We start from the raw sequence: 11078 nt of genomic DNA, 5'->3' as shown, positions 1-11078 counted from the left end.
AGGTGATCCTGTTCAGCAAATGGCATCTTTTATTTTGAAAGGACTTTCACATGAACTTCTGTCAAAAAAATCACATTTTTAGAAAAATCCCTGTTTATCTTTACATTTTTGTTTCATTCATTTAAATAAAAAAATCCTATTTATTATAAAAGTAATTATCCAAAGTAGTATCAATTGTTCCTAGAAGGTAAAATAAGACTTTCCAGCTCCAATTTATTTTTAATCTGTAAGAAAAAGGTCCAATTGGCTCTTTTACTGCTAAAGGTTGCAGACTTCTGGTCTAAAGAACAGAAATATTGGTTAATCTTTACTAAGGTTTACTGTCAAATCACCATATCAGCACTTGAGCTGATTTTAATTAAGTAGCATAAATCATATGATCATGAGTCATATTTACTGGATATATGCATTTTTAAAAACACTACTATTAAAAAATAAATAAAAACCAAAAGAGAGAAGACAATTTTAACACAAAACAAGAAGAAAACAATATTATTTCATTGGAAACAGAAACTATTTTCTGAAGAAATGTATTAAAATGTTGTCAAATGAGCAGAATATTAAGGTTTTTTTTATTCAATATGTGTTGATGGGTGGAAAATCACAGATAAAATGCAATCATTTTCATAACAAAGTAGTAGATCTGGCTTCAAAAAAGTAAAAATTAAAGCAAAAGACATAAATATCACTTTAACATTTTAGAATTATAAAACCAACAAAACTATTGTGTTTTTGGTATAATTTTTCTGTCTCTTAAGTTCAATTTTTGTGTGTTTTTGTGCTATGAAGATAAAAACTTTTTTTTTTGCTTTTATGAAAACAAAAATCATAGGAATCATAACTGAAAACCGTCTTATTTCCTCTTCTTTTAAACTGTGTGCCAACACTTTGCTGCAATCACAGCCTGGCCGGCTGGAACCAGGAAAGTGTGCGGGCTGCCAGCTAAGAAAACAAACAACACGGAGAGTCAATGGCTTCTGCCACTTTATTGTCACCTTTATCACACCATCACCTTCCTGTCTCGGAACTTCCATAACACGTTTTGAACATTTGCATGTTTGCAAACACATCTCAATATCTGCACCCTGATCAGCTCCAGCCTGCAGACAGCTGCACGGTTTTGTCTCAGAGCTTCAAAGGAGGGCCTGAGGTATGTGGCCCGGCTATTGTTCACCGGGTGTTCAGGGACAGAGCGAAGGATAAGAGCCAAGCTTCTTTTTTTTTTTTAAGGATGGAGCTAACCGGGTGACTGTGAGCACACATCTAGCATGACACGAGGACTGCCAGAGGGTTTGAATGGCCTCAAATCAGGCTGGGAGAGGGTTTCTGATGAGTGATTTAAAAGAAGAATTCAGTCACTGAGCGATGACGGGCTGTGGAGTACGCTGCATTTGTGTCAGTGCATGTCCACATGTGTCAGAGGGTTCAACATCAGAGGAGGCTTAAACCACCTATTAGTGCTTGGAGATGAAAAGTCATTACTTCCATGGGTTTTTTTTCTTTATGTTTTTGTTTTTTCCCCCAAACTACACTCACCCACTAACCAGAACTCCTGCTATTTGTGGCTGCTCATCCTCTCCCACTGTAATGCTAGCTTCCCTTAGATATTTGGTAGTGGCTGCACATTTAAAGAAGAAGAAGCATGTTTGTGCACATTCAGTCTTCTTTTGATCCCGTCTGTGCCACATGCTGCACATGTACATGTAGCTGTTAAGATCTTGTGAACTCCCCACAGATCTGGAATGGCCTCAAACAGCCAAAATTGCTGCTTTGGCTGGGCTGATTGCTAACTTCTATGGAGAGAATCCTCAGAGGTGCCTCAGCTCTTTACTTAGGGGTTAATAATCTACAATCTGCATTAGAGACAGTGGGGTGGTGTCTAAACCTTCTGAAAATATGGTTGAGGAAAGTGTTTTTTTTATTTTTTTATTTTAAAGGAGATATCTGTGAATAAAATGGCAAAAAAACTCTCGAATAAATGGGAATTAAACCCTTTTGGGACGTTTGTTTGTCTGGATCTTTGATGGAAAAATCATTTTTGTTCCCTAACTTTAATTCCACATGGTTACACTTTATTAGTCTGAAATTTCTGGAAAAAAAACCCTAATTTTCAAAGTCACTTTAAAGCCAGAACAGGACGTTTTCAGCACCTGAAGTAATGACTGAACAAAGCAGACACAATGAAATGATTTCAAATTTTGGCCACCGAAAAGCCTTCCCGCTCTCATTTGGATCTGCAGCTCTGCTGTGTCCCCAAAAAAACTCAGACCTCAAAAACCCTAAAGTGGGACCAGATGAGAGCGAACGGAAGGGGAGTTTGGGTTGTGTGTTTGTGAGCGCGAGTGTTTAAGGCAAAATTGAGACTCCAACACAAGCCAACGCAACTGTTACCCTTCCTTTAAGGGTTTTTTAACCTTTTAAAAATGGAGCTCTTTAATTTGATGTAATTTTTTAAATTGTTAACACGATCAACGTCATTCCAGTAGATTCTGAAGGAGAAAAGCGGCGCTTTTCTCCTTCAGAATCTACTGGAATGACGTTGATCGTGTTAAGGGTTTAAAAGTTACAGTTTGTTAAAGATTTTGTGTTTGAGCGTCACCGTAAATATTAAAACTGAAAAATATACATTTTTCAAAATAAATACAAGCAATTTCGTCATCTGTATTTTCTTTAAAGGGACTATGATCTGGATGGCAGCAGCAGTTCCTCCAAAACCCATTTCTATCCGTCATTAATGCTCTCCTCACACATGTGTGCATCAGCTTAGCCTCGTTCCCCTCCAGCGTTGGAGCATTCCCACAGATGCTGGCTTTTGAACTGGGTGCTGATAACAAGCAGGATGGTCGCTCCTCTGTTTACCCCAGAGGGCGAGGTCACCACCGTTTCCTGAAAGAAGATCGAGTTCTGCAGTCTATCTGAAATTTGGGTTCGGAGGCTCTGCGGCTGTGTTTCTGGATCATGTTTACATTGAAGCTCTTCCTGTTGATGAGTTTTAACTTTGTGGATGAATCCTTTAATTGGGTTTTCTGGCTAATTGAGTCAACCAGTTATGGGTTTGGGTTGGAATGCCAGACCTACCCTTCTCTTTACAACCTAAACTTTATTGAAAATGTTGGAATATTTTATATGAAATAAGTGACTTCTCAATAAAATCCTGTTGCACCTTTTCATTTTAAACTTATTCCTGCACATAAACAGATCTTCTGCGTTCACTCTTTACGTTTCACAATTGTTCATACTACATGCATGATGAACATGATACTGAAAATTGTGTGGAAAAGGCCAAAAAGTTCATAACTATATTCTTGTTGTTTAAATGCTTAGCAACATGCTAACACTTTTTGGCTATAGCTAACTGAGGAGTTTTGGAGTTTAGCTAGTAAGTAAACAATGTCTCACTTTTTTTTTTTTTTTTTGGCTAATAATGCATCTATAGAAGTTTTTTATGCTAATTTGGAGTTTAGCTAATATTTTAGCAACATGCTAACGTTATCGGCTAATTTGTTATCTACTGGAGGTTTTTTTCAAGCTAATTTAGTGTTTAGCACCTATTTTAGCAACAGGGTTACTTTTTAGACTAATTTAATGTACTTAGGCTATTTTGGAGTTATAGTTTTAAAGCAGTGAGCTAGCTTCTTTGGCTATCTTGGAATCTCCTGGGTGTTTTGGGTTAATTTGGAGTTTAGCTCATATTTAAGCAACACACTAAATACTTTTGCAAAATTGGCATGTATTGAGGATTTTTAAGCAATTTTACTACAAATTTTTCAGAAATTTAGCTCAACGTCAGACTCTTTCTAAGTTCTTAAATGAAATATCCAGTCTTTTAGCAAATGTAACATATTTTCCAAATAGCTTTTGCATTTTCAGCAAATCCCTTCAGCAATTAAAGTAAATTGCATCACCGTTTTTAGCAAAATGCTTCAGCATCTTCAGCGACTATTTTCAACAAAATCATTCACTCACAGATAATGCAACTTTTTAGTCATACTAGTGGTCCTTTGGAGCGCTTATGTTCTTATATTTTAAAAGTTATAAATATACCAACATATGGATTATATTTTTGTATCTGAATCAGCCTGTGGAGATTAGGATTTGGACTTGTTTACCATTGTTTTTGTATGTTAGATCCAATCAATGAAGCTTTTCTCCCATTATCTATGTATAGCATTCTATTTCTCTAGAAGTAAACACTCTAGAATCCCTTTAAAGTCTCTGAACATTTTTTTAATTTATTTTAAAAGTGTTCCCAGTTGTCTTTTAATTATGATTATGTCATTTTTAGCCAAAATCAATCAACCTGTGTCATTTTTTTAGGACATTGTTTCTCCAGGGGTTCTTTAGAAATTTTACTCTGACTTGTGGTTGGGGCTGTTGGCACACAATAATTTCCCATCATCCCTCTGATTACACTCTCTCCCGCTAGCTTACAGCCCCTCACAATTACTGGTGCAACAAAAAATGTTGAGCAATATTGGAGCAACACATAGTTCATAAAATCAACACATAGTTTGGATGGGATCCAGCCCCACAGGTTTGAGTCAGACCAGACGAAGAAAAACAAAGACGTACACGAATCCAGGGTGCATTAAAATGGATGGAGCAAAGAGCTTGAGGCCTGCCTGATTATAGCTCCTAAATCACAGTGACAAGCTTTTTCCAACTGCATTTTTGTGTCTTCTCCTGATTCACAGTAATTTGAATAAATAAATATTAAAAATTTTCAATTTTCTTTATATATGTCTTCCATCATGAGGAAAGTGCTCCAAGAAGATGCAGTCGCAGTTTTGGGGCCCCAGGCGAACAATATCCTGAAGGCCCTCTGTTAATACAAATCCATTGAATAAGTTCTTCACTAGTCCACTTTTAAGCATTGTCAATGTCAAGAATTCTAATTTTTTTATATGATTTTAAAAAGTAGAAGCACATTTAAAGGTTTATTTTATATCCATCTAACTTGCTGTTGATGCAATAGTCTATTTCTACACAGTGACGGGGGAGGACAAAACACTCTTACATGAGCAATCATTTTGGTTATTTGGATTTTTCATGACAGAGTTAAAAAATAATGCGCGTGGAAATTCTTATGAATTTTTTTTTTTTGTAAATGTTCAGCTTGGGGGTCCCAAGCAATTGCCTATCTTTGCCTAATGGTAAGTCCGCCCCTGAGAACATGTTAAGAACACCAGTAACACATTTTTTGTTAGTCTGCCCTCTCTGGTTGTTTTAAAGTACGATGTGACATTTGATTTACATGTGCGTTCTTGACCTAGACTTCATGCAAAGCTGATTTGTAAACCTTCATTCCAGCTGGAGTTGCAATCAAACTTAATTGTTAGAAAAATATCATGACTTTTCAAAATAAAATCCACCACTCCACACTGGGACTGTATTTTTCAGTTTTTACCAGATTAGTTCTGCTACATGTGCAGATGAAAAAATGGAAAAATTACCCTTACCACTGAAATGGAGTACTTTGTCAAATCCCAACCATAAGTGTAGAGGTATTTCTGTGTACCCATGACAACCCGATGCTCATATTTGGAAGGATTACCACAATTTTACCCTTTTTTCCCTTCTATTTTAAATGCTAAAAAATGTTGCAAATCTTTTCTCAGTCTAAAGAAGGTTACTAAGCAAAGCACTTAAACCTTCTGGAAAAGCATATTATTTTCTGCTAGTCTTTTACTTTTCATGCTGTGTAAAGGCTTTAAAATAAAAATGATGCCTGCAAAACAACTTAAACTACAAATCCTTGTTTGTTTTGACTCATTCAAGCAAATGAGGACATCAATCCCTCAAATAAAACAATTCCTTTTTACGTCTCAATCACCTTTCTGCAGAGAAGCTCTTATTATTTTTTTTTTTGGTCATATAGTCAGTACACTCCTGTCCCTTTTGGCAAAAACAACCATCAGCACGTTTGCTGCTTGCTTATTTGACTCACACACAATTTCATATTCCTGTGAAAGTCGACAGGCCCCACAGGGTAGAAGACTATCTCCCCCCTCTGCAGCATGAAGCGGTCTGACACACGCCTGAAGGATCTCACAGGACAGGTGATACTGCTTCTGCAGGACTTACTCAACGGGGAGGCGATAAACGGGGGAGTTTTTTCCCATCTCTCTCTCTCTCTCTTTTTTTTTAATGACAGCTCCCTTTTCTCACAGTTGCTGTGACAGATTGGAATTTGAAAAACATGGGAAACTCCAGAAAGCAGAGAGACAAGCTGCTGTGGTTTTTTTTACCCCAGTAATTACAGTCAGTTAACACCCATCGGAGAACTGTTTGTATTTTTATTTAGAGAAACCCGGTTTGACTTGTTTTCATAAATCAACACATAGTTTGGATGGGATTCAACTCAGACGAGAGAAGGTAAAAATTGCGGATTGTCTCAATTAGGTTTTGCCACTTTGGTCCAGTGTGAAGGAGGTTTGTTTTTATACACACTTGTTGGAAATAGATGGTGACAGTGACATATGAAAGTCGTGGTTGAGGTTTGGAAATGACGTCATGGCAATCAACATTAAGGACGACCGAGCTTTTCAGTGAAAGGAAGCCACACTGAGGAGCCCACAAGCATTTCACCGTGAAACTGACGGATTTAAGCCGGATGGCAGGTCTCCATACACAGAAGGGTGCATGCATATTATAAAACATGCACATATATGTTTGTTAAGATGATTAAATCCTATTTACAGCTGTACTTTGCATCCAAAAAATCATAAAACCTGCAAATTTTCACCAGAAGGCATGAAAATGCATCCTCATGTGATCACTTCAAGGTCTCTTCTTTTTTTTGCACTCATCACACAGGAGCAAGCACACACAGGCGCCCCTCACACACTCACCCGTCTCCACCCCTCCACCCTTTCCCTATATCACTTCAGAGCCAACCGCCAGATCCCAATTTTTCTCACCACAGAGCTGTGGATTAGAAAAGAAGGCATTTCCCGACTGCTCTGCGGCTCATGCGATGACATGATTGTCGTTCAGCTTAATTCCCTTTAGGTTCCCGCTTGCCTGGTTCTACTCCTACATTAAAGCGACGGTTCGAGAAAAAAAAGGTGAAGCTGCTGTGCAGACATGCTTTCTGGAAAGGTATTTAAGGTTTTATTGTCAAGATGAAAGACATTCTAAAAGAAAAAATCAGAGTTCCGCACCTGCAGAAGGTTTCTATGCTTTAAAAAAATCACGTTTTAAATCTAAACACTTTTTTAAAAAACATTTACAGAGTTAAACCTTCACGTTTTGGCAGCTGCCCAGATCTCACCCCAGTAAAACTGAACTTTTTTTCCTTGGATATAAATTGCTGAACTCCAGGCACGGTCCGGGTCTACTTTCAGGGCCTCTGGGAATATTGCGTAAGACCCCAGCCCATCTTTCCTCTCTGATCTTTGCAACATTGATCCCTTCAATGATGTCTCTATAAAGCTGCGGGGCAAGTCTGAGAGTCTGGATGTCAAGCTCGAGGGGCTGAAGTATCCGAGCACCTGTGTGAAGGTTGTGGGGCGTGGAGGAAAAAAAAGGTAAACGTGGACAAAGAGATCAGAGTGATTCTGTTCGGTTTTCCATCTATCAGTTCTTGATGACTTTGTTTATAGACAAGCGCTGGGAGGATGAGGGTTTGCAGTTACTTTGTTGTCGGCTTTTGTCTTGTGTGATCCATACTTCCCGAGGGCACAACTATTACGCATCTTTCATGTCACAGACAGAGAGCTCAGCCTCTGTTATTTCTTCAAAGAGCTGTGATTGAGAAACCACAATATGGGAATTGCACCCTCCCCTCTCCTTTTATTTTTGAGTTCATCGCCTGCCCAAAGGGAAAGAAATCTATAAAGAGTGAATTTGTTTATTATTCACTTCCAAATGAAATTAAAAGGATTTGTTGCTATTCATTCCAGACGCAGCATCCGCTTGCATTTGTAGGAAACTACATCCATGCCTCCAAACTGCTAAACATGTATCTCCTGTGGTTTCAAAGAACTGCTGCGATGGCTGGAAGCCGGGCAAATGGGCAACAGCTTCTTCCTCATACTGGAAATTACAAAATGGGAGTGGAACAGTCATCTTTTGCTGTGGAGGATTCGTAATTGGCTGTAATGGCTGACACATGTAGGAGCCATCCGCGGGCCTCTGGCGGTGGAAATCTATCTGATGCACCACCTGCAGGCACAACGGATGGGGCAAAAACAACAAAAAAAAAGAAAAATCGTCGCACATGAGTGCATGAATATCTGCACACGAGCACAAAGACATATTGTGCGGCCAAAATCCCTGGCGCGTAAATGCAGCTCACAACTTGCATGTTACACTTTTTTCCCCGCCTCTAATCTTACTGTTTATATTTCTAAGTCCAAACCTGTCAGTGAAAGTTCTGCTGGAACGATTAGCATGGGAGGAAAGTAAATAAAATATCTGATCAAAGAGAAGCCTGGATCTTGACCTGGTTCTGACCGAATCCGCAGCCCGCTGCCCCTTCCAGAGCTGTGAATTCCTTCTGTGCCAGCCTGGCCTCCGTTTCAACGGATTTACGAAGATTTCAAAACATATCATTATTCTATATTTGCTCGGGTCGTGTAAAAAAATCCACAGGGAGCTTTGTTTGAGCAGGAGGCGTAAACCGCAATCACTGGCTTTGTCGTGCTTATCTGTGCAAAATTTCCCTGTTTCTGAAAGGAAAAGTTTGACAGGCTCGGACACATGCTCATTCACAGCTTTGACAGGATGGAGGTGGAAAGATGGAAGCCGCTCTCCTGTCTGAGCGCTGAAGACACTCGCAGCAAACGGGAGGAACAGCAAGCCTGGCTCTGTCCAAAGGTAACATAATCCACCGACCAGGATCTCCAAAGCTCACTAATTAACATTCTTATGTCTCTCTTTTGAGCCTGGAAGAAACTGAAGTCAGAAGCAAAAATTAGTCGAGTGATTTATGAGAATGAGTTTATTATCCATATGTGTTCTAATATCTAAACTTGTTAAAAAAAAATTTTAAGCAGGTAACAGTCACTGATTAAGTTCCAAATTCACTGTCACTGTATGGAAAACATCCCACCTACAAAAAAATAAATAGTTTAATGGTAGCAATTGCAAAGCTGTCAAATGGGTCCAAAACACGCTAAAGGGTCATGTGACCTCGCATTCTGACCATCTTCACATACAGAGGCTTAGGTGTTCATTATAATTATGCAGTTTTTAGCTAAAATCAAAACTCCTGCGTTGTGTTTAGGACATAAATTCTGCAGAGTGGCAGTAATTTATTAAAAAAAATTAACCTCTGAATTGTGGGCAGGACTGTTGCCATGAAGTAAGCCCGCCCTCACATCCCATCATCCATCTGTTTACACTTTTTCCCACAAGCTTACAGCCCCTCACACCCTGTTACGGCTGAGGCCGTATTTTTTGTTTTGTTTGTATTTTGGGATGTTTTTCTCTTTCTCTTTTCTTTCGTCCTTTGCTGGAGAGAGAGTTTTTCTGTCTTTCCTCGTTTCTTTCTGATTGGACGAGGACCTCCAGCTCAACATTCAAATACTGCCACATCATCTGTTGGATCCCAGCCCCCAGATGGGAGTAGCAGAGCGTTGACTATTGCTAGAGCCTTTGGTCCTTATATTTTGGTTGATTTATATAGTTTCAGAATTTTTGTACAGAAATTTCCCAGTTTATTTTCAATCTGGGTTTGTTTGTGAGAGTTTTGACTCACTGGTATATTCAATTTTTTTTCTACCAGTTACATCCTTTACAAGCCCCTATACAGGGGTGTCAAATAAATTGGGGGCTTGTCCAGGATCCTCCCAATCAAACAACAAAAATAGGAGCAATATTAAAGCTATTAAAGCTATCCAGCAGTCCAGTTTTGAGCCAGATGCCAGCTTGGACAGTGAAAACAAAGACGCACATGGATCTGCAATGGAATAGAGCTGAGCTGATTTTAGATTTGATGTGACAGCTACAAGCTTTTACCAACATTTTTTCTCATCGGCTCCCGATTCACAAGGATTTGAATAAAGAAATACTAAAAAATGCAAATGTAAGCTTCATTTTTTCCATATACTTCTTACATCATCGGAAAACGCCAAAAAACATATTTTCATCAGAGTTCATATTTTTCTTTTCTAAGAAACAAATGTTACACATATGAACAGGGAAGCATTTGAAATATTATAGTAGTTTGGGGAGGCAGAGGGACAAAAAACAGAAAACACATTTTCAGTAAAATAAATATTTGTTATTTTAGCAGTTTATAAATTCATATTTAACATTTTATATTTCCAAAATGTTACTAAAAGTACAGTTTTGTGAAAGATTCTTAACCAGAAAGATGGATTTCCAGTTAAATAGACATTAAAGTGGAAAATATTTATTTTTGTTTGTAGACAATCAGCAATCACTGAGAATAATGAATAGTTGAACTACGTTTAAAATAAATAAAGTAATAACCTGCCCTGGTCAATATGATAGAGGGTTCTCTTTTAAACATTCTTCTTTATTTGCTCCTCTTTTCCTGATCCTTTCATCAGTAAACATTAACTCAGTGAGGGTATGGCTCAAAGTCCAGCATGTCCAGAACCTGCTCAGGTTTGACTAAATCCATGACGAGAGCTGATCCTACTTTTACCATCCAAAAAGTGACAAGCTCCACCTCTAAGGCTGTAGTCGTGGAGCAGGAGTGTATCAGTTCCAACAGGGACCCCCTCTCACCCCAGACTCTTTGTTCAGGAGGTTTGAGTCTAAGAGGGCAGAGAGAGTACAAGAGGTTTAGGATGGACGTCCTCGGGGCATCTGTTGGTCACAAAACCTACTGAAATATTGTAAGGGTTCAGAGAGGCGAAGAGGATTTCCCTGTTTGGAGTCGGTTTGCATGAATTCTTTTTGTTTTTTTAGCAGGACTGCTATTCGTTTTAAAATATTTTAAGTTTAGTGCGAAAAAAAGATATTTAAAGAAGGAATCAGATAGGTTGCAGAAAGAAAAAAAAAATCAATTTTCCCCACATACTTTTAAGCCCTTAAGTTTTTAATTTGTTAAGTTTATAATAGCAGCTGAATGTCTCAATTGGCTGCAGGATTGGCTCATGGAA

This window comes from Oryzias melastigma, linkage group LG8 (genome assembly GCF_002922805.2).
Source record: "Oryzias melastigma strain HK-1 linkage group LG8, ASM292280v2, whole genome shotgun sequence".
NCBI lineage: Eukaryota > Metazoa > Chordata > Actinopteri > Beloniformes > Adrianichthyidae > Oryzias > Oryzias melastigma.
This window is presented reverse-complemented; position numbering follows the sequence as displayed.